Source organism: Protobothrops mucrosquamatus, unplaced genomic scaffold, assembly GCF_001527695.2.
Source record: "Protobothrops mucrosquamatus isolate PMUCROS unplaced genomic scaffold, P.Mucros_1.0 scaffold383, whole genome shotgun sequence".
Lineage (NCBI taxonomy): Eukaryota > Metazoa > Chordata > Lepidosauria > Squamata > Viperidae > Protobothrops > Protobothrops mucrosquamatus.
Window position 1 is genome coordinate 113,979 of NW_015386715.1, and position 24,829 is coordinate 138,807.

The 24,829-nt window shown below is 41.6% G+C and overlaps 1 protein-coding gene across 1 annotated transcript in view; it reads left to right on the forward strand.

The window, feature by feature from the left end:
• The first annotated feature begins 23,606 nt into the window (after window positions 1-23,606).
• Window positions 23,607-24,829, forward strand: part of WIPF1 (WAS/WASL interacting protein family member 1) — a 41,458-nt gene continuing 40,235 nt past the window's right edge. Inside the window, exon 1 of the mRNA XM_015815901.1 lies at window positions 23,607-23,627. The gene's annotated coding sequence lies outside the window, so the exon portion shown is untranslated. The remainder of the gene's footprint in view (window positions 23,628-24,829) is intronic.

Sequence of the window (24,829 nt, forward strand, 5' to 3'; positions counted from 1 at the left end):
TGAATCTTGAAAACCTAAGTTTCCTGTCTCTCCCATCTAATACTAAACAAAACCAAGGTGTTATTATTGAGTTTCTTCCTCAGGACAGTATAATTTTTTCTGCAATACATTAGTTACCGGTAACTATTGTTTCATATTTTCATTTTTAAATTCCTTTTACAAAGAATGAGTTAGAAAGCAAGCAGCTCTTATTTTCATTCCAACTACCCATGGTTTATTCTACTGTATTAGCCCAGTGTTCTTAATTTGTAAAAACCTGACTTAAAGGAACACCACCAGCTGGGTTAAAGAAATTCTAACCAATAAAATGTGTGGTTGACTAGGATGTGATTCTGTGTGCCACACAAACATGGTTTTTGAAACAGCTGCATTTCCAAACTCCCTTCCTATTTAGTATTTTTTTTTTATAGCAGATTCCCCAATGGTAACACCAATCAGCAGTCCTTTGTGCTATTTTGAGGATTAGAAGGTAGTTAGTATAAACCTGCAGGATTTGCAAATATCAAGCAACACTCTACCCACACAAGTGTTCTGTCTCAGTCTCAAACAAACAATTCTAGTTTGTGAACCACAATTTATAGCAGGGGTACCATCTCCCTTAGCAGTTAAAACCTTATTTAATATTTATTGAGCAGCCCTATCAACTGTATAATAGAGGTTTAAATCTAAATATAATTGTAAATTATACTGTCTATAGTAGCTAGCCTCACACACACACACACACACACACTGAGATGTGGCCTTTTGTGTGCCATTTCAAGAATTGAGTGCAGCCCTTGCTTCCTCAAGATTGTGCCTTATGTGTGAACCAAACCAATTGTGCAGTTTTATTTTCTGCCTCTGAGTCAGTCTTCACTCCTACTAATGGACAAATTCCTGAAGAATTTTCTTGGAAAGAATTCAGAAATGGATTGCCCTTGCCTGCTTCCTAGGGCTGAGTGTGTGTGTCTGGCCCAAAGTCACCCAGCTGCCTTTAGACCAAATGTAGCATTAGAATTCATGGTCTTCTAGTTTCGAGCCTTTAATAACATCAAACTGACTCTGAAACCATGGTTAAACATTCAGCCAATACTGTCTACTCCAACCCAGTCATTTCTTGGTTTACAGTGGGTTGTATTGAGGGAAGCTGCTGAAAGAAAACAACTAGGCAACTTTGCAGTGTATTTTGTATTGTTATTTTTTTGCACTTCAAAGTTGGCACCAAGTCTGGTTTGGGTTCTCAATCAAAAATCCTCTGTATATCCCAAACTGCAGCTAAGTTCAAACAAAATCCACCTAAACAAAATTCATCACCCAAATAAACACACATTCCTTTCTTTTTGCATCGTACTGGTAGTCCTTGACCTACGATCACAACTGAGCCCAAAATTTCTGTTGCTAAGTGAAACATTGGCTAAATTATTTTGCCCCATTTTATGAACTTTCTTGCCACTTTAATGAAGTGAATCACTGCAGTTGTTAAATTAGCAACATGGTTGTTAAGTGAAACTTGCTCGGCCCTTGACTTTGTCAGAAGGTCGCAAAAGGGGATCACGTGACCCCAGGACATTGCAACCATCATAAATATAACCGGTTGCCAAGCTGCTGAATTTTGATCATGTGACTAACCATGGGGATGCCACAATGGTCATTAAGTGTGAACAATGGTCGTTAAGTCACTTTTTTCAGTGCTGTTGTAACTTTGAACAGTCACTAAATGAACTCTCGTAAGTCGAGGACTACCTGTATTAGTAATCCTTTTTTTCTGAGGCCAGTTTGGAAACGGTCACCTACTCCTTCTCCAATGCCACCACTCCAATCTTGCTACTGATGTGTTCGCAAAGGCGACCTGCTTTTCCACCCCGCCAATTCGGCGTTGCTCCAGACCGGAGGACGGCGACGCTAACAAAAACGACGGGCCGAGTTTCCAGTTGCAGCAGCCACGGGGGGGGGGGGGGGGGAAGGGCGGAGTGAGGGCAATTGTTTCGGGTAGGAGAGCGTTTCTCGCCCATACTGGGCCTGCTCCTTAAGGCGGGAACGAGGGACGACGTGGCTGAAAATCAAACCCGTGTACTGGAAAGTGTATGTGTGTGTGAGACAGAGAGTCCCAAGGCAGAGCAAGCTCAGAAGCCCATCCTTCCTTTTCCTGGTACAGAAGAGGAGATGCTGGCAAAGTCCGCGCCCAACTCCCCGCCCCTCCGGCCGAAAGGTCCCGGCTGCAGCACGGGCGTTGCTTCCTCCCGTTCCCTCTTTGGAAGTAGGGAGCCGGCCTGGGAGCCGGCCCCGCGCAAAAGCGCCGCCAGGGCAGAAGTGGATGGCTCCCTTCCCCGGCCTCTCCCCGCCCCTTCCCTTTTTTCCTGGGTTGACCCCAAGCGGAGCAGGCCGAGCGAGAGGAGGAAGAAAGGATTGGAAGGGGCTCCCGAGGGGTGGGGCCGCCGGTCGCTCGCTCGCTCGCCTTCCTCTCGCCCTGCCCCGTGGGCCGAAAGGGTTAACAGGCAGCTGACAACCTCGAACCCGCTGGCTTGCCATAAACATCTGGGGGAGAGCCCTGGCCGGGAGCAGGCTCTGAATGGCTCCAGACGGAAGGAAAGAGCGCGGAGAAGTTTAGGTTGGTATTTTTTTCACATTGTGTGTGTGTGTGTTTTGTGCAGCAGCAGCAGCAGCAGCAGCAGCAGCAGCAAATAAGCACTAACTCAGCGGTGGTGAGTTTTGTCTTCTCGAAACTAGCGAGCTGTTGTATCTGGATGGCTGGCTCTCTGCTTCCCTTCTTGCTTGTCGAGATCTTTTGCCGAGGGGGGGAGCAATTTAAACTCTTGTGCGCCCCGTGCCGATTCTCTCTTCTCCCCCCCCCCTCCTCCCCAAACTCCGGCCGATCTTCTACGGGCTCCTCTTGGATTCCCAGCGAGCCTTGATTTCCCCTCTGGAGTCTTTCCGGAAGCGCTTGTAAGCAGCCCCTGCTGGTGGAGAAAGTATATATATTTGTGCATGCATTTATTTTGCAAAACGACTCTCTCGCTCTTTCAGTATTTGTCGGAGGTGTAGCGCTTTCGCTGTGAAGTTCACTGAGTGGCTTTAAGTACGGGGGGGGGGGTTGATTTTGTTGCTGCTCTTAATCCACAGTGGGTGGGTGGGTGGGTGGGTGGGTGGGGGAATGAACTAGCAAAGCACTGGAGGATACACCCAGGTTGACAGCTTCATTTTTGCTAGTTTATTGTTTCATAAGCTGTCCCAGTCACTGTCTAAAATGTTACGTGGTCAAGTCCCGATCCAAGCCCTGGTTGTTGCATTCAGAGTTTGTAAAGATTTCCTTTCTGATGTCATCTCCACCCTTAAAGAAAGCGGGCAGATTTATTAGGTTGACTAGAAAAGGAAAAAGGGGTAGGAAGGAGTGCTAGATGGGAAATGCCAAAAGGCATAGCTCATAATGCATCTCAGATACCACCTTAAGTTCATTTCTGCTGGACCTTTTTGTTTCATAAATATATTTTTGCCGGAGCTCATGTGTGAATGGGCCATTGCAACTTTTAACACCACAACTATCTCCTCAGCAAACCTCAAATGCAGCACAGGAAATGCCTTGAAATGAAAGGCAAGAGTTCGGCAAGGGTGCCGAAGGATCAAGTTGTCCTGCGCTATTTGTGAGTTTCTTGATGTTTGGTTTAATCTGAAGATGGCTTAGATCTTCTAGTGAATTGGAACCATCTGAGATTTGTTGCTGCTTTTAAAAGGTCCTCTTGATCTTTAAGTCTGCAGCATGCAAGCATTTCCTTTAATGAGAAATACCTATGTTTGCTCCACGCTTCCTTCTTTAGTATAGTATCTGATAATACAATCACTAATAGGAGCAAAGTTTTTTTTAAAAAAAAAAATCTCCTTGCCGCCATCCTGGTCTTTTCAGACCAATTCTAAAAACCAACTTCTTATGGCTATTCTGAGCAGATGTTCTTTATTTTTATCCCACCTTTATATTATTTTTATAGATAACTCAAGGCAGCAAAATATATAATATTCCTTCCTCCTCCTATTTCCCCCATAACAACAACCTTATGAGGTGGGTTGGGCTGAGAGAGAATGACTGACCCAAAGTCACCCAGTCGGCTTTCATGCCTAAGGTGGGACTAGAATTCAGTCTCCTGATTTCTAGCTTGATGTCTTATAGGATGCAACAATCAAGTTACCGGTATGTTCCTAACTGTAACCAAAGGTCCTTTACCTGTTTCACATGCAGAAAATTTCAGTTTTAATCTTTGACATCCCCTGATCCTGCAGGACCTTTCTGAAACCTTATGCTAAGTTAGGTCAGTTTTATGCTAAGTTAGGTCAGTTTTAAACACAGTTTGCTAAATAAGTCACAGTTAGCTGAATTCACACCAATACTATGTCACTTGTGGCCCCAATGCTCCCTGGCTATTGTTGGTAGTACTGTTTTGTACAACTGTGAGGGAAGTAAAGTTGAAAAGCTAAGTGCTCGTCATAAATTGTGCCATAACTCCATTTTGAAAACAAAGGCACCTCTGCCAACTCTAGAAGGTGGGAGGGAATTTTGCCCTGCCTACATAGCTGACATGGCCCTTTCCCTGCTGGGCCCACAACTTCTTCTAACTTAAGGTTCCAACTCTTATTAGAGTTTAGACTTTAGAGTAATGTACAAACTTACCCAAAGAATGCAGGTGGACCACGGATCTGGCATGGTACAAGACAGTTTCCTGCTGAGGCCATTTTATGTGGCCATATGTTCACAACCACTACTGCAGTTTTTTCTAACTTGGCAGTGCTTGGGAAGTGCTCTGAACTTGCAGGCATTAGGAAAGTTATTGAAACTGTTGCAATGTTTGTTCCTTTTTGCTATTTGAGCAATCAGTTCTACCACTGTGTTTCTAGTGGTCGGCAAAGCTGTACGGCTTGTTCTTGAGGTACAGGAAGCCTGTGTTGAAACTAGATGGATGTAATGGGGGGGGGGGGAAATAACAGGGAGCCTCAGAGAGTTAAGTCTGGTACAGCAAAGGGGGATCTGAACAAGCTTACAAGCATTCATTGAATGACCATTCAAAATTACCATAGCACTGAAAAAGCGAATTATGACTGTTTTTCACACTTATGTCCATTGCAGCATCCTCATGGTCACATGATCAAAATTTGGCCCTTTGACAACTGGCATGTATTTATGACAGTTGCACTAGTCCAGGATCATGTGATCACCACTTGTAAGCTTATCAGCTGGCTTCCAACAAAGTCAATAGGGAAGCCAGATTCATTTGATGGCCATAACAGTTTACTTGATTTGCTTAACCACTGTGGCATAAAGGTCATAAAATGGAGCAACACTCAATAACTGCCTTTCTTAGCAACGGAAATTTTGGGCTTCGTTGTGCTCATAGGTTGAAGACTACCTGTATACAGTACTACTAAAATTTTCATTGTGTTTGCACCCTCACTTCAGCCCAACTAGGGCATTATACCACAACAGTCTTTGAATCAAGGCACCTAAAATTCAGTAACTTAAAAGAATGCATAAAAAATCCAGGACCTAAAAAATCCAGGATTTTAATCCTGTAAAATCAACATTTCTACAGTGTTCAGCCCAGTTTTATTTGTGTGTGTTGTAGCATTTCTGCAGTCCCATGATCATAACTTCCAACACTTCCTGCTGGTTTCCCAGAAGCCAAGTCAATCAGGAAGCCAGTAGGAAGTCGGAAATCTGTCCTGTTCCCATTGTTTTTGTGCCTACCTGTAGGCATTCTGTCTTGTGTAGGTAAATATTGACTTACCTGTTGTTTGTTTGCCACTACAGTTATTTTCCTATTTGTGATATAATCTTTCTTTAGATGATCATGGAACCGTCCAGCATCGAAGTAAAATAAATATGGTCAGCCTAAAATGTATTATTCATTTTCGTCATACCAAACTTTATCTCAAAAGAAGACCCAGTGGGTGACAAGGTTGTCTAGTATTTATAGAAAGAAGAGGTAATGAAAAGAAAAACCAGAGGAGCTGGCAAAAATGGAAGCAGGATGACTTACTTAGCACCAATAACCTGCTTGGTTTCAACAAGTTTCCTCTTTGGTTGTTCTTGATTGTCTTTCTTCTTTTTCTCTCTTTCTTCAGTTGTCGTTCCTTCTGATTCCTGTGAGTATTTACTGGCAATGCATGGTTTTCTAGTTTCTTTTCTTATACTGATTTTTTCTTATATTGAACTGATATAAGAACATATGAAAAAGTATAAGAATTTAAGGGGCTGCCAGGCATAGGCAAGGGAATTAATAATGATTTAAACATTGACAAGATTGTGACTCCAGTGGATTGTAGTCCAAAGAAAGCATTCATAGTATTCATAGTGTCGATTTTGTGTGACTCACACATTCTTGTTTTCTGAAATTGGAGTCTATTAGCTATTTCTTTCCATACCCAAATAATGGATTTTTCAGCCATTATTTGATGACACCCCAGATTTTCTGCAATTCTTTTCATTGAGTGGGGGAAATATCTGGCTGGTGGCCATGTCCCAATTTTCAAGCCTCTTGGTTTAAATCTGCTGATTATTCAGACCTTGCCCCTTACTTATCTTGATCTTGGTTTCTTGACATTATTTTTTCCAGTCAGTTTGGTTTCCCTGGGGAACTTCCCATGCTGGGGGAAGAGAATGCTATGTTTTTGAAGAGATCATCCTCAATCCTGTGTCTCCACTGCTTTAGCAAAGCCATTTTTGCTGTGGCTGCATTCTAGGATCTACAGATCTCAACTGGAAAATGGTTCCTAACTCCTTTCTTGGAGAACAAGATTCATAAAATATATCAGCCGTGATGTTGTTTCGTTTGGTTTTCGTTTCCCATCTTGTGATTTATTGGGTAGTGCCAGATTTAGCAACTATGCCTCAAAAAATGATGGGTTAGTGTGGCTAAGAATTTGTCATCCCAGTGGTGACTACATTGTCATAATAGTAGGAGCTGAAATGATCCTATTTGGGTGCTGATAAAGTTATGCTTTGCATCTCAAAGCATGCAACTCTTTGCTATGCACTTGGGGTTATAATTTTAGATCCCATTCCCGGGAATAACTCTACTGAGCCGAGTGGATGTGCTGCCCTTTGAGAATGCTCACTGACCAAAAGAATTCTCACCAAGTTGACCTCCCTTAGATTAGCTTTGCTTCAAATCCCACAGGGCCTGCTCATCATTTTTCAGGTTGTGCTTGTTGGAGATGATTGAATTTGCAGGTTGAGGAAAGTTGTACTAAAGTTATTTTAAATTTAATCTCTAAAAGTAGCTTTTAAGCAAGAGCAATATTCACACTATTATTTGTAGGTCATACAAAACTGAATCCTGGCGCGCAGGCATTTTCTCCAATAAAAATGGCTGAGTTTGCATATGTCATCAAGTTATGGTGCTTAACTATGTTTGTTGAATAAGCCAAAGTTGCTTGCTACTCTGAGCATAATCCATGGTTTTCAAACCACAGGGCTATTTTACACCAAGTAAACTCTGTTATGATTTAGTGCATAAACCCAGCCATAAAAACATGTAATTTTTAAAGATTTATTTTTCAAATTTGTGTATAACCCATTCAAGTGAATTTTCCCAGGGCTATTCACATAGTAGTCCAAGTCACTATGTCATTTTTCTAACTTCTGTCTTTTCTGATTTTGTCAACACTACAACATTGGGTTGGGGGGGGGGTTAGATTTTTTTCCCTACTCTTATTTTTTATAAATAACCAATTTATAAATACATTTATAAGTAAATGCGTACATACTGTAAATGCATTTCTGAATTAGACAAACCTGCACAATACTATTGCCTCCTCCTATTTTCACCACAACAACCCTGTGAAGTGAGTTGGGCTGAGAGAAGGACTGGTTCAAAGTACCACAGCTGTCCTTCATGCCTAAAAGGGGCTAGAACTCACTGTCTCCTAGTTTCTAGCCTGGTACCTTAACTCCTAGGTCAGGGGTAGGCAACCTTGAAGTCCACGAGTCATAAAAGAGCCGAGGTTGCCTATCCCTGATCTAGGAGTTAAGGTACCAGGCTAGAAACTAGGAGACAGTGAGTTCTAACTCCTAGATCAGGGATAGGCAACCTCGGCTCTTTTATGACTCGTGGACTTCAATTACCAGAATTCCTGAGCCAGCATGGCTCAGCTTGGAAACCTCTCCCTTTCCCCTCAGCATGGCTGGCTCAGGAATTCTGAGAGTTGAAGTCCACGAGTCATAAAAGAGCCAAGGTTGCCTACCCCTGACCTAGACCAAAGTAGCTTTTATTTTTTTACCAAGAGCCAAAAGAATCTGACATAATCTGACATAACGATCATAGCTTAACAGTAGCCTGAAAATCCAGTCGGTTCCTAGAGTGTAAAAATACTAGTGCTAATTCTGCCCTTGGAGCAACAGACTTTAGAGGAGGAGTTTAGGGTGAAAGTAGACTCCCGAGTATGTTAAATACTGTATCTGTTGGGCTAAAATCTTCCATCCTGTCAAATGAAAAGTCATGAGATTTAGACTCAGTAGTCGGTAACTTTAGCAGATTTAAAACATCAGCTGTAAGCTTTTAATTTGAGTTCAAAGCAAAAGATCTAAGCAGCAGGTTGAATTTGCCAGTTTGGTAAGTACACTGTAAACAAAAGAGGAAATGTATCTGAAAGCTAAGGTGACAAAATCCTTTTGATATTGGATGAACAAAAGTTAAGTATACGAAAGGCAAAAACAATTTTCAGAAGTTATTCGGCGCAGATGTGCCGCAAAGATCCTGGCATGCATTCACTTATTTTAGGAAGCCATGTGTTGTTTTTGCCCTCTGAGATGGTCTTTAATTTATTTTCTTTGGTTGCAAGAGTTGTGAAATGTGCAGGGGGGGGTTGTTTTTTGTTTTGAAATTGCAATGAACAGAAATAGTTTTTCTACAGGTTTCTTAGTTTCAGAGAGTTGTAAGGCATTGTTACGGAGCTGTGGATGATACACTCAGTATTATCGTTGTGTAAACTAATAGTGAAACAGCTGTGAAAGAATCTATGATTGTGTTTATGTGATAACATGCAAATTACCCCAAGCCACTATTGGCCTTGATGGCAACGTGGCTGTTTCTGAAGGCCATCTGCTGGGAGACTGATGAGCTGGCTTCCTTGTGCAGCTGGCTGTACTGACCCACTGAAATAAGTAGGTCAGGGGTCCGATCCAGCAGGGCACTGCCTATGTTCTTAAGTTCTGTTGTTCCTAATGGTAGACCATGCCCACTGCCCTATTAAAGAGAAGGTAACCTGTGATTCAAATGCAGATAACTTCTTTCATTTGAATTGAACAAGCCTTAATATTTTCTTTGTATTTCATCTTTTTCTTTCCCCGTGGTTTAATATTTGCAAGATGGAGTAAAGATTGAGAATAATATTGTCCTTGCCAGGTTTCCCTTAGGTGTATTGGACCACAGCACAAAGATATAAACTCAAGTGGCTGCCAGGATCCTTCCCCCCCCCTCCCCGACGCTAAAGCACTCAGGCACCAAAATTTGGGGTTTCATTTGGGAGGGATTAAAAGGGGAAAGGTATAACTCTTGAAGAGATTTAAGCTATCCATTTAAAACATTTCCTTGCTGCACAAATTGGAGCATTTACCTATTGGGAGGAGTTCAAAAGACAGAAAAAGATACCTTACATTTAACTGATACATATATGATTCCTTTAATTTCTTCCAAACTCTCCAAAAAGCCAACTCTTATGACTTTGCCTATCCTGGTAGCATAATGACATCACTGGTCATGTCCAAATACTCTTATAACCTGCTCCCTTTTTGGACGTTTTAATCTCAGCACATCTGTTGAGGGTTTTGAGTTGAAGAAAGCTTAATATGCTGCTTATGTTCATGACGTCAGCCTCTTGATTATCCTTGGGTACAGTACTTTCTTGGCCTACTTTGTGTTGGTCATGGCACAAGAAAGGTTTCCAACAAGTTGTTCTGTGATTCCTGAGTGGAGATGGGGGGAAGACTCTTTAAGGCAGGGGTAGGCAACCTTGGCTCTTTTATGACTCATGGACTTCAACTCCCAGAATTCCTGAGCCAGCGTGGATTCTGGGAATTGAAGTCCATGAGTCATAAAAGAGCCAAGGTTGCCTACCCCTGCTTTAAGGAATCCACTTCCAAAAAAGCTTCATTTTAAAAAGAGTGTCTGGATCTCAGGAATGTCTGCGTTACTTGTTAAGTAATTAATGAGAACCTCTGTACATTTCTGAGGATATACACTTGAGCACTCCTGAGAAGACAGTGTGGATGCAAACTGGATAAGTTGCCCTTGTTAGGAAGTCTGAACGTTTAAAAGAAAAGAAATAAACTCTGACAGGACAAAGGAGGAAGGATCATGTTTGGTTGTTTCGGCTTTTTGTAACCTCATCAATGACTGCCTCTTTTACAGAATAGACAGAACAGGCCTGCTTCAGACAAGGCTGGACAAACAGCTTCACTTGAATTCTTTTTCTTAGTTGTCCCTCAGTTAGATAAAATGAATTTACTTCTAAATTTGTTTTCACGGGAGAAGAGAATTTCACTTAACCAAACATTGGATGGAATGTAATATTTATTTATTCGTCAGCAGTGTCATGAAAGAGCCAGTTTGGTGCAGTGGTTAAGGCATTAAGGAGTTCTAGTCTTGCCATCAGCACAAAGCCAGTTTGGTGACTTTGGGCTAGTCACTTTCTCTCAGCCCTAGGAAGCAAAACACTTCCAAAAATCTTGCCAAAAAAACTGTAGGGTCCAGAAAGTGGCCAAGAGTCAAGACTAACTTGAAAGGGGGGAAGGGGTATGATGAGTATTGTGTCTTTCATTTTAAATCTTTTCTGAACTAGCGTGCAACTGTGTAGGCTCTGGAGTTGTTATTATTTAAATGGGAGGCCAGCTGGCTAAACCTGGAAGTAAAATAAAATCCCAGAAAAAAGCAATGGCAAACGTTTCCCTACTGTTGCCAATAAAGGTGCTTAAGTTTGACACAGATAAAAATCTTAGTGTCCCTGTCTTCCCACAGCAAATGGGAAGTAAGTGATCAACTCCTGAGTTTATTCAAGAGGAAACTGTCCCCTCCCCCAATAACTACCAGTCAGTGGTGTATCTAAAGAGGCGCATTGGCTCACTGGCTTAATGATGCTGGAGTTGGTCTCTGCTCCAGCAGGTTCGATCCCTAGCACTGCATGGAGGGGTGAGCTCTGATTACTTGCCTAGCAGTTCAAAAGCATGCTCTATGCAAGTAGATAAATAGGTACCACTTTGGTGGGGAAACAAGCTGGTACTTTATGCAGGCGGCTAGATTCCTGCCAGCTTTGAACCTTCCTGGTTGTGACGCTCATTTGCGAGGCGGCTCTAGTGGAGGGAGGGGGCCTTGGATGATGCTGGAGGAAGAGCCACTCATCTTTCTCTCTGGTGCGATGCTAGCTTGTCCTCCTGTGGTGCACCTTGGGAAGTGCGTGAGCATGTCCCACAACAGAGCTAGTAAATTGGCAGCCAAACTACTACTGTGCATTAGCATTGTAGTGTCCTGGCTAATGTAACAATACAGTAATAATAATAGGGTATCTATGGGGTTGTTCTTTACATTCATTAAGAATACAGTAATAGAGGAAAACCATCTTGAAACTGAGTGAGCAGGAACGTGAGAGCTACTGTTATTCAGGAATACAGGAATAAACACACCTGTCCTACTTCTGCCTGTATAGTCTGCAGGAAAGAGCCTTTTCTGCCCCTGAAAGTTTGCCCACTTTGCAAGCAAGGATTCAGGAAAATCCGGTCCTTAGATCAGTAGAGAGTCTTCATGGGAAGAGATGCTCTCTCCTTCAATGTCTTGTCTGTGGAAGGAATGGCGCTAGCATTGCTGATGGAACAGTGTAAGACAGGGGTGTCAAACTGCCGGCCCACGGGCCGGACGCATCACATGGAAGCCGCGCCCACCCCATTGCCGGCAATGGCAAAACCGGCCCGATACGTTGCACGATGTCATGTGACGTTGTGAGTTTGACATGCCTGGTGTAAGAAGTCCCAGGCATACTTGGTAAATAATATAATGATTATTTTTGAAGCATGTTAGGAAATCAAGCTTCTTGACAGTTTATTTGTTACTCTTCCTTGGATTTAGTTGCTTATGAGCAACTGTGGGCTTGTTTATTTTTGTACATTTTTGTTCTTGATTTTCAACCAACTTTTCAAGGAGGCCTATAATTGGGAACAACCTATAATCCTAAATCTGTCTACCTGCACGGAAGGAATCAGGGCTTATTCCCCACTAACTGAGTTCAAGGTGGAAGGGCAGTTAAAACATTCAACTAACAATATAATAAATCCTGAAGGTCAGCATAAACAAGTTGCGGAGAACAGGAAGCAATTCATTCCTATGAATCTTAAAAATCAGATATAACAAGGAAATAGTGCCACTGCTGCAAATATACACACACAAAAAGATATTCTAGTGACTGTCTGTAGGGAGTTTTGTACATCTGAATAACTCTAACAGCTGTGTGCATTGCACAAAGCCCCCTTGTCTCATTCACTTGGCATGGAAGTGGGTCAGGAACCAGTGGCAGGCAACCATCTGATACTCATCCAGGCTACGCCTTGGAAATAACATTTCCAAAATACTCTCTGAAGACTATCAATTACATTTGTCAAAGTCCCTGTATTTTATCTACCTTTGATCCAGGTTAATTAGTGATTCTAATTATTGTTATTATTTTTCAGGTTATTTTTTATCCCGCCTGTATTATTTTTATAAATAACTCAAGGCATTGAATATACCTAATATTACTCTCTCCTCTTATTTTCTCCACAGCAACAGCCCTGTGAGGTAGGTTGGGCTGAGAATGAGGGACAGGCTCATAGTCACCCAGCTGGCTTTCATGCTTGAGGTGGAATTAGAACTCACATTCTCCTGGTTTTTAGCTTGGTGGCTCAACTACTAGGTCTATGCTACTTAAATAGATGGTTACCAAATCTGGATTGTAAAAATCCAAACAACCACTTATTATAAAGTACAGCAAGAATTTAAATATTTAAATTCCTTATAGTGCTTTTGGTATTTTGAGATCCTGGCTTGGCTTTAATGGTTTTGTGTAGTATAGAAAAATTCTGGTCTTCTCCTCTGATTTAGTTTGATTTGTTCTGATTTTGAGTCCGGCCTTTATATTTGAACTGGTTTTTACTTGCTATAAAAATGAAAGTGCAATTATATTAGTTGGGTGCTGTGCTAAAACCAGAATAGGTTTGTTCATGTATGAACTTAATAAACTGTGATTTATTCAATATAAGATTTATAAATTACCTATTGCATGGTATGGTATGTGAATTATATCATGACTTGCTCTAAGAGAAAGTGAGCCTCAAGAGTTTTGGAACATTAAACTATAGTTTGGCAATTCCTCAAAACTTTCTTTTTAGGATGATATGAATTTATTTAAAAACAAAATATAAGCGCTTGCATTTCTAGAGGAACATTCACTTATTTTAAAAACTTTTGACCTTTTTCACAAGTAATCCAATTCATAGCAACTTAAACAATATCCACTTTTTAAAAAATAAAATTGTATTCTTAAAGCTAATTTTGCTAGCCAGAAGAGCATTGACTCTTACTTCCGATGTGCTCTGCTCTGAATAATGTTGCTTATCCTAGAAGGGAAAAAAGTGTGATGGATGTGCGATGTATGTCTGCTGAATGTTTAATGAATGGCCTTTCTGTCATCAATAAGAAAACAGTAATGTCAGTTAAACACAAAGAAGAATAAAAAATAGTTGGTGGCAAAACAAGAACCACAGATGGAGTTTTATGCAAAAGTGACTAGTCTGGAAAACCCCTCCGGTACTGTATTCTTCGTCACAGGGGGGAAATGTAAATTGTCCCCGACTCTTGAAATGATTCCCTAGAGCTGGGGTAGGCAAGATGGTGCCCATAATCATCAATCTTTTGCAGACACTTCTAATGCCTCCCAGACCTTCCTTCCCACTTGACTTTAAAATACTTTAAACATAAACAATCAATTGTCAAAACTAAATGGAAAGTTGGTGTCCTGCACAGCATCAACATCTGGCTTCATCTTTATTTAAAAAACGATTCTGGGTCCCCAGTCGGTCCCAGAGGTATTCTGAGAAAATAAAAATAATGGATGGCTGCAATCAGAGCTCTTTCCCAAAAAAAAAATGTGCATAGCTGCTCAGAAAGGAAAAGAAGGGTGAGTCTGGAAGATGGAGAACTTCCTGGAAGGCTGGAGAATGTGACCCAAAGCAGTCTCCTCTTTTTTTCTTTTGGAAGGTGGGAGTTTTGTGATAGGCCCATGGTAACTCTTGAGAGCCATTTTGTAAATAAGCTCTCAAATAAGCATTCAAAATTTAGAAGCATTCAAAATTGCCATGAGCTTTGTGAAATAATCTGTCCAACTTTCTTATTTCTTTCTGGTCTTGTCATTGCAAAGAAGTTTGCTACTGTGTGATCATACCTCCTTCAATTAGTCATCTCTACATTCAGCTGGCCTTTTCCCATAAGAATTTTTCTTTGATGTTTGACATTAATGTACCGAAGATTTTATTCTTCAAAAGTGTCTACTCAAGGAACGGTCCCCTTTACCCATGTTTGGACGTCTCTATAAAAAAAAAGAAAAAGAGAACACTGGATGTATAGGTTTATAAATTAAAATAGTTCGTACAGGAAACTAGTACTACGTCATGTATAACCTAACTGTCTCTCGTATCTACCTTACCTTTCCCTTCCAGATGATTAAAATTGCCCGCCTTCCTTGCACATCTCAAATACCATTATTTTCACGCTTGTATACAGTATTTGCAATTATTAACAGTTTTGAACCTATGAGCAGATAAAGTCATTGTCTAACATGATGCAAAGATTCAGATGACTGAATTTTTAAAAAGGGGCAGGTCGTGGGAATGGTGGTTGGTTGACCGGAGGCCAAACTTAAACATTTTGGAGAAATGAGTGGGCAAGTTACCTAGGCCAAATGAGTAGAGGTGTATTGTGCTAATAGACATGCTAGATTTTCTGTTCTCCTACCTTAGGCAACCGTGGGAGTGGGCATGGGAGAGGAATTGGTTATCCATTATTTCTAAATTGTTCTAAACTTATTTGGGGGCATATGTTCTTGCCTTCTTGTGTCTCTGAATTGACAAGTTCCTACCCGGAGGATGCTCTGTCTTGGACAAATGTATATTGGAGGTACTTTGAATGACACCAGCTCAGAAACCAAGGAAACAAAGATAAGAATCTATTGATTGTTGCAGATACTACAAGTGCAGAGCAAGCATTTTGGCCTACTGCCTCTACTTACCCCATACTTATGCTACGGTACTAGGAACAGCCATACTTACGGTGCATATTTAATTATTCATTGTTGTCACCATAAGCAAGTGCCATGCTATTTTTTCAGTTGAATTTCAGCAAGTTAATTTTTTTAATGTTATGATGCACAGCTGGAACTTGTGATGCTTGGACAGATGCCTTTCTTTGTCCCCTGATTCTGAGTGTTATCTTCCTATTGTGCAGACTTCCCCTCCATGGTGACCTCCAAGTGTGCTAAAATTTCAACTCCCTCAATTTCCATCAAGAGTTGGGTAAAGGCTCACCAATCCAAATGTTTAGCCAAATGCTATTCATTTGGCTTTTTCTATGAATAATTGTAGCAGCATTTCAGCCCATTTGTGGTCTTTCCATCCTTTGCTCTGTCACGTGAACACTTGTGCAACAGTAGTCCTTTAAATAGAATCAGAACAGATTTCCAGAATTTTTGTGTCATTCTCAAAGGAATCTCTAAGATTGAAAACAAGCGAGGGGAAAAAGATTACTTTTTTTCCCTAGAAGTGTGTTGTTTTTCCTCATTCTTGAAGGCTCGTGACTAAACCCACTTAATTAGACCGCATTGATGGGATTTTAAACTAACTGAAATACTCTTGCATTCTTATTAAAGTCAGCAAATATTTATCTGTTTTCAATGATTTTGCATTCCCCCCCACCCCAGAGATCTCTCAGCCTCACACATTGGAAGGCTTTCAGTGGTGTAGAATTTCAGCAGTAAAAGGCAGTGATTGTCAGAAAGGCTCCAGGGAAGCTGAAAATGTTCCAAATGAAATGTGTTTTATGTAAGGAGGTGCTATGCCAGTGATGGCGAACCTTTTAGAGACCGAGTGCCCAAACTGCAACCCAAAACCCACTTATTTATTGCCGGGTGCCAGGTGGGCATGGCCCACTGGGTGGGCGTGGCTGTGGTGATCATGGCAGACTGGGTAAGTGTGGCCAAGGTGGGCGTGGTCACTTCGATGTTGCTTGTGGGGAGGGGTGCCTGTGGGGACCGGGCAAGGTTGGGGGAGATCCAGGGGGTCTGTGGCAGGTGGGGCAGTGGGCAAGAGGCTTGTCCTGCGGGATTAGGCGAGGCAAGGCGAGGCACGGTAGGGGTGCCATTGTCGCAGGGCAAGGTGAGGCAGGGGCCAGGGAGGCTGCTGCCTGACACCATCGGCCCCCGCACACAGAGGCCAGCGAGCGCATGTGGGTCAACAGTGTCCGTCAGCAGCCACAGCCTGCCGGCCCCTTGAATGGTGCACTGTGGAGCTCCGCAGCCCGCTGCTAGCAGTTCAGAGAAGCCGCCTCTGAGCTGGACGGATGGCCAGCAGCTGAGGAGGCGATGCAGTGGGTTGTGCCCGGGAAAAGGAGAGCATGCGAGGCCAGGAGGGATGGGACGAGGGGAGGGAAACCAGTCGTGCTGGGATGCATCTAACCACGTGGGACCTCGGCGAGTTAGTGGGCGGCTGGTTGAAAAGGGTCGGTTGCCATCTCTGGGGCATGGTGCACGTGCCCACAGAGAGGGCTCTGAGTGCCGCCTCTGGCATGCGTGCCATAGGTTCGCCACCACTGTGCTATGCTATGCTCCTCCTACCAGAACAGAGGTATGTAAGGAGTCTTCTCTGAGCAGTGATAGATTGACGACAATGCTGCTCTATTTTATTTTTTATATATTTTACAGTTTTATACCCCCCCCCAATGTGTAAGGCCTCAGGTTCCAGAATTCTGGTCTGTACACATCTAGAGGGCACCAAATTAGGAGAAAGTTGCACTACAAAGTACAGACAGTTCTCAACTTAACAACAGGTTCATTTAGTGACTGTTCAAAGTTGCAGCGGCACTGAAAAAAGTGACTTGTGACTGTTTTTCACACTTGACCGTTGCAGCATCCCCACGGTCACATGATCAAAATTCAGATGCTTGGCAACTGACTCACGTTTATGACGATTGCAGTGTCCCGGGGTCAGGTGACCCCCCCTTTTGACAAGCAAAGTCAATGAGGAAGACAGATCCACTTAACAACTTAATACTAACTTAACAGCCTCAGTGATTCACTTAACAACTCTGGCAAGAAAGGCTGTAAAATGGGGCAAAACTCACTTAGCAAGAGAAATTTTGGGCTCAGTTATGGTTGTGAATTGAGGATTGTAACGGCGTATTGCATTGCTTTACTTCTCTTACAGCTCAGGTATGTGTTTTGCTGAAGGAGATTTCAGTGGGATCTATTCCCAGGTAGGTCACTTCCGTTTTCCCCACACTTCAAATATAAAAACATATAGAACTGCACGGCTCTTATATTTTGACGAATTTGAACACCTGAATAATTCTTTGCACAGAACGTGTGATATTTCTCAGCTTTCCAACCAAAACCAGATGTCCCAAATAAACGCCATCTTAACTCCGTTACTTCCCCAGTGATCAATCTTGCTTCTCTTCTCCAAATATTTAGCTCTTTCGGATGACTGCAATACCCCACTCTGTGTCCAAATATTCCGGTGCTTTCATTCATTAAAATAGGGTGAGCCCTCTGACATTATTTTATTTAATCATTTTAAGAGACTTCTTTGGGCATACTGGCTCAAATTCCAGCCTTCTCTGTACATGGGGAAAAAAATTAGAAACCTAAGGCTCAGTGCTTAAAAATACGACATTTTATTAATCTTCCTTGGTTTTGCCTTTGCCTTGCAATCTGCTTCAGAGTGCACATGAGGAGTGGAAAGCCCATGAAACCCACAGCCTTAAGTGACTCCTTAGCTATACAGGTAGTCCTCAGCTTACGACCACAATTGAGACCAAAATTTCTGTTGTTAAGTGAGATGTTTGTTGAGTGAGTTCTGCCCCTTTTTACGACCTTTCTTGCCACAGTTGTTAAGTGAATCATTGCAGCTGATAAGTTAGTAACTCGGTTGTTAAATGAATCTGGTTTCCCTATTGACTTTGCTTGTCAGATAGTTGCAAAAGAGGATCACGTACTCCGGGACACAGCAACACCATAAATATGAACCAGTTGCCAAGCATCTGAATTTTGATCACAGGATCATGGGGATGCTACAAAGGTCGTAACTGTGAAAAATGGTCATAAGTCACATTTTTCAGTGCCGTTGTAACTTTGAACAGTCATTAAACAAACTGTTATAAGTTGAGAACTAGCTGTAGTGGGGTTAAAGTAGTATTTTTCTCTTTCTTTCAACAACATCCAAAGGTAGCCTTGAGGTATGTAAAAGTTGTTAGCCTTCCCTCACTTGGGAGTCAGATGAGGGCTGACTGAGATCTGGAAGAAGTCCTTTTGCTATGAAACCTGCCTTTTCTAGCTACCAATAACAGCTTTAATTATTGTTAAAGCTTTGCAAGGCATTGCCTTTAGATACAGATAATTAAATAATCTTATGACTAGAAACTGTTCCTGAATTTCATACGCTTTACTGTGTCCCTAGTACTAACATCCATTCTTCCCTAATTTAAAATGGTTCAGATTGGTGATAATTAACAAATGGAAACATCAGCAGGGGTTATACAGGTGGCTATAACAAACAAGTCCCAGGTGATGTGACATAATGATCATATCATTGCATCTCAAACTTTCTGTGACTGAAAAGTCATCACTGTGGATTTAGCTGATGTTTTGGGGCTCTTTTAAAAGCTTGCTGAATGCATGTCCTCAAAGCTATTTTCTGTATGATATCAACTACAGGTAGTCCTTGACTTATGACTGATTATTAAGTGACTGTTATGGTCTAGGACAGCTTTCCTCAAGTTGGATTCCCTCTACAGCTGTGAACCTGTAGGCATATTGGCCATTGCTGACAACTTTGGGAATTGAAGTTCACGCAGTCTACTTTAACGGATCCAACCCTCACCGACCGAATATTATACACTTAGGTCGGTAAAACTGAACAAGTTGTTTGACACCAATTTGGTTAAGTACCGAATCACATTAGACACTTGGAGTACATATTTTATCAAAGTAGTCAATTGTCAATCATAATGGGACCTATTGGTTAAACCAACCCTTTTTGTTCACAAGATTATCAACATCCTCATCATCTCCTAGAGCAGGGGTCTTCAAACGTGGCCCTTTTATGACTTGTGGACTTCAATTCCCAGAATTCCTCAGCCAGGCATGCTGGCTGAGGAATTCTGGGAGTTGAAGTCCACAAGTCATAAAAGGGCCAAGTTTGAAGACCCCTGTCCTAGAGTTGACATCCTTTGACTGGAGACATAAAGTACTTGGCAGAGTCCAACGTTCTTCACTGATTCATCTTTTTCTCAAAAAGTAGCAGCACATATCAATCCTTCATGTGGGTCTACCCACTCTTCCCTTTTCACCCTCATTGTGTTCATAAGCTTTAACAATTATGGCTTGTTCAGATTTGAATAGGCCCACTATCCTTGGTGTGCCATTCAGGGAAAGATGGATGATGTGTCATAGGAAGCTTACATTTAGCTCTAAATGCATAGACTGCAGCCTAGAAAGTATGTGAATGTGTGTGTGCACTGCTTGGCTATGTGTCTCTTGTCCTGTTTATTGTTAGTCTCTTTAAACAACCATCCATCACTCCACATCCTGAATAACTCATTTGGATGACCTGCTATAGAGAAAGCTCTAATAATTCCATGAAGAGCCCATAATAAGAGCCGAAGACTTTATTAGAAATTGAAGCAGATTTATTTTTGTTCCATCATAGTCATCATGAAATAGCTAGAATGGAAAATGAAACACTTCTACCACTGTTTGGTCCCTAAGGGGCTATGTCAAAATAACAATCCCATTTGATAAAGGAATATCTCCCAATTCTTTATTGTACACAATAGATGTTTTCCCCATTTTGTAATGGAAGCTAATTTTTAAATCTCTAGGGAGCCTCTTGCTAAATGGGAGATGTATTCTCTGTTAATACCACAGAACATGGAAATAATGGTTTATGCAGAGGGGATATAAATCATTTGTAACCTTTCTAACTTTGTACCCAGAAAGTTTCAGTTATTGGTATTTCCATGAAAGGAGGTGAAAGACTCACGATTAAAAAAACAGCAACCGCAAATAGTTAAGACTCTTACCAGTCACTGAGTTCATATAACATGCTAAGCCATCATCTGATTTTAGGTGTAGCATGCTATGTGAACCTAGTTAATTGAGGTTCTTCTCACGAACTTACAGTTTGACATGCCATGGTTTAACACAGCATGTTAGCTAAGGCATGTAATACTGAGCTAGACAATCTAATGCACGGGTGTCCAACTCGCTGTGTCACGTGATGTGTTGCGACATATCGCAACTTTTTTTTAATTGTCGGAGCTGGGGTGGGCGCAGCTTCCGCATGATGCAACTGGCCTGCAGGCCGGCAGTTTGACACCCCTGGCCTAATGAGATGATTTAATATTGGGCATCTTCTAAGTTAGCATTAGTTTCTTTGGTCCAACAATTAGCTTATCAGTCAGTTCTAAAATTTCATACTCAGTAAATTTAGTTAATTACCAGGAGTTGTAACTCAGTGGTAGTGCATGCAGGAGGCTCTAGATCAGTGTTTCTCAACCTTGACAATTTTAAGGCATGTGGACTTCAACTCCCAGAATTCCACAGCCAGCAATGCTGGCTGTGGAGTTCTGGAAGTTGAAGTCCACATGCCTTAAAATTGTCAAGGTTGAGAAACACTGCTCTAGATCAAGGATAGGCAACTATAGACCTTTTACGACCTGTGGACTTCAACTCCCAGAATCCCTGAGCCATGCTGTCTCAGGAATTCTGGGAGTCGAAGTTTACAGGTCATAAAGGGGCCAGAGCTGCCCACCCCTGATCTAGACTCTATCATTGACATGTCCAGGTAGATGTGGAAAAATTCCTCAGTGCAACCCTGTTCCTCTTATCTACTATGAATTTGGCTTAAAACTATACATTCCACTTTATTTGCTGTGAGAACAGCTTTGAATCTCCTATTCCCTACATCTTCCTATCAGGTTTAAGATGGATTTTTCATAGTTTCCCACCTTCATCCTTTGTAAAAAGAGACAAAATTTCACCTCTGGCATTTAGCCAGGAGGGAGTTATGAAAACTGTATTTTTGGACATGGTATTGAGTTCAATTTGCAGATTGGTGCTAATGCTTCTTTCTCCCACTGCCAAGCCTTGAACATCGGCTGGCAGATTTCCCCTGAAAAAAAGTCCCGTCATTGTCAACAAAGAGCACTCACATTTTTAATTCAAGTTTGTAAAAATTAGATCAATTTTAAGCCGAACGCAAGACAACGAGGCAGTGTCTCTGAGCAAGCATCAAGAAACGTCCTGAACTCTTCAACTTCCCTTCAGCTGCTTTTATGCTGTAGAATTCTACCATAAGCAGCTTTCTCCTGGGGATCAAAAGAGAAAAATAATAATAATTATTCCAGCAGAAATGACTGACTCTTACCTTTCAGTTCCAATTTCCAAGTGAGACTTCTGTTCATGTGTGCCTGGTCCGGCTCTTGATTTGTTGCTTCTGAGTTTTGAATAATGCAAAAATTCTAGAAAATATCATAGGAGAGAAAGCATAGTCCATGATGCCTACTCAGATGATATAAGTGAACATCTGGGCAGCGATTTGGGGGAAAAGGTGCAATATAGGAACCTTTCAGTGGGTCTGCTTGTCCATCTTATGAAATAACATTCATCTTTTGCAATTAATGTTAAAATAAGGCATTGTTTAATTAGAGTAAAAAAAGTCTCAAACCTTTCCCAAATGGTTCACAGCCCACCACAAAACAGGCATGGATTATTCCTGTCAAGAAGGCCTGGAGGAACGTTGTCCATGGGGTCGCAATGGGTTGGACACGACTTCGCAATTAACAACAACAACAACAACATGTGTATTACTTTTTACACAAATTCCATTTAACTTACTTGGAGATGAAGTTTGAGCCTTTTAGGAACTAGCATTACTTATATTCTACCTTTTGAACTGGTTTTCCCAGTTGCAATGTATGGCTGTGAAAGTTGGACCATAAGAAAGGCTGAGCGACAAAGAATTGAGGCCTTTGAACTATGGTGCTGGAGAAGACTCCTGCAAGTCCCTTGGACTGCAAGGCGTTCAAACCAATCAGTCCTAGAAGAGATCAACCCCGACTGCTCTTTAGAAGGCCAGATCCTGAAGTTGAAACTCAAATACTTTGGCCACCTAATGAGAAGGAATGACTCACTGGAGAAGAGCCTAATGCTGGGAAAGATTGAGGGCAATAGAAGAAGGGGACGACGGAGAATGAGGTGGCTGGATGGAGCCACTGAGGCAGTAGGCGTGAGCTTAAATGGACTCCAGAAGATGGTAGAGGACAGGAAGGCCTGGAGGAACGTTGTCCATGGGGTTGCGATGGGTCGGACACGACTTCGCAAACAACAACAACAACAACAACAACAACCTTTTGAACCCATAATTTAAAAACACCTTTTGTCTTTGCACAGCCTAATAGGATGTGTGAATATTGCTTATGTGTACAATTAAAATGTTTTCTTTGTTTGATTTGGGGGCAGGGGCTGCTGCAGTTGCCCTTGGTGGATTATATTCATAACAATAAAACATCCTGATACAGTTACAGTTACCAACAATAAGCAATAAGAGTCCCCCAGTTAAACTATTGATAAAGTCATAAATACAATGAACCCCTTGCCCAATTTTCTTTTAAGTGACCCAAACTGGAATTAACATTATTTTTACTAAAGAGATCTTGTTAGATGAGAGATAACTTTTTCTGAAAATGTTGCATATTCTTCCTGTTGCATAGGTTTTTTCAAAAGTCCCATTAGCTAATCACATACTGAGACAGATTTGGAAAACGAGGACAACTCTATTGAGCAATAAAACAGATCAGACTGCAGAAAATTCTGAAAATAAGAATGGGATTTGCTGGAAGTAAGGAATGGTTTGTGTGTGTCCTTGTGTGCGTTCCCATTTGTGTGGTCCTGTCTTGGTGGCCAGGGAGCACGGTTTTATATACAGCACTGTATATGAGTCAGCACTGCAAAAGGTTTCATTGCAGACATTCGTATTGAGGTCTTTAGCATGAGATTGACCCAAAGACATGCCTGTACAGTTCTAATTCTTTCTCTGTGTTTGTTATTTAATTTTAGTGAACCCCAAGGAGCTGACTAGGCAAAAAAAAAACAAAAAAACCCACGCTGTGGCATTATATAAAAACAAAAAACAAAAAAAAGTGAAGTAAAAATCTTCTAGAGAAGCAAAGTAGATGAAGGATGGTGCAATGTTATTATCTGGTTGAACGAGGTGCAATACGGAACTCTGGTGTCATATATTGCTCTGACAGGAAATGAGTAGAAAAGCTGAAGTGAACTTCAGAGAGAACTGACATCTTCTGTTGAAGCCGTCCCAGGTCTGTTTCCTTATTTTGCAGCTACCGTTTTGGTCTGTTCACTAAATAAGAGGGATAAAGTTTTGAGGCTAATGCAGTTGAGCTAGAATGCATGTGACATTGATTGACTCAGTGGTTGCAGAGGCAAAAAGATCCTTCACAAATCCTTCAAAAGTCAAAGAGAGCAAGGATCTGACTTGGAACAATTTAATCCTCCTTTTATGAGGGAAGGGGAAATTGCAAATTTGGCTGAGATCAACACTGTTGTTAAGCCCTGAGGCTCAAGATTATTTTCTCAAGGGAATCGCAGGGAATATGGAGAACCTAAGGCACTGTCATCTCAGAGAAAACTTGACTGACTTGCAAGAAAAGGGAACCTGTAGAAAGGGGAAATGGAGGAAGAGACAAGAAAGGAACTTGTGAGATAAAAAGTTCTAGAGATACTTTCCAGTGTGGGGGAATACTGTATGTGGAAAGAGGGAAACTAAGGAGACTGAGCAAGGGACAGGATCACAAGGAAGTGAGACAAAGTAATTTGTGTATTTAAAGCTGGGGAATGAGTGGATTGAAAAATGACAAGCCGAAGGGCAGAGCAGACTTGTGGCAAACCTGCTCCGAGGTTCCAGATACAGATAAGATTGTATGATGTCGGATTGTAAGGAAATGGTTAGGTAAAAAGGGTTTAGGGAGAATAGTTTGTGGAGACTGTGATTCAGGGAAGAAAGGAGGCAGCAAGTTACCATAATTTTGAATTGTCCAAGGAGGAATTTTTTTTACCAAATGTGGCTTTGCTGTCACTGACAGTAAATGGGTAGACAGGAGGAATCGTTTTGAAACAGGTTTTTTTTGGTACTGATGGTCATTTTCTTGGGCCTGCAGGGTGTATGGAAAGGTTTTTGTGAAGGCTTTTTTAAAACATTCAACAGGAAAAGAGCAAAAGAGAGCTTGTAGTTTATAGATGAATCATTTTTCACTTGAGCAGAAAAAAAAATTGAAGGACGTGAAGTAAGAGGAAGTGGGTAGGTAGAGAATTGTGTCAAAGACGCAAACGAATGACAAAGAGGAGTGTGCAAAAACAATCCTCCATAAAACAGTGTTCTGAAGGGGCAGGGGGGCAACATGTCTAGAGCCTAATACACCATTCTGCAAATATGCAAGAAACAACAACAACAAAAGGTCAGCTAAACGTGAAATAAAGATAACATTATTTAGATGGGAAGCTA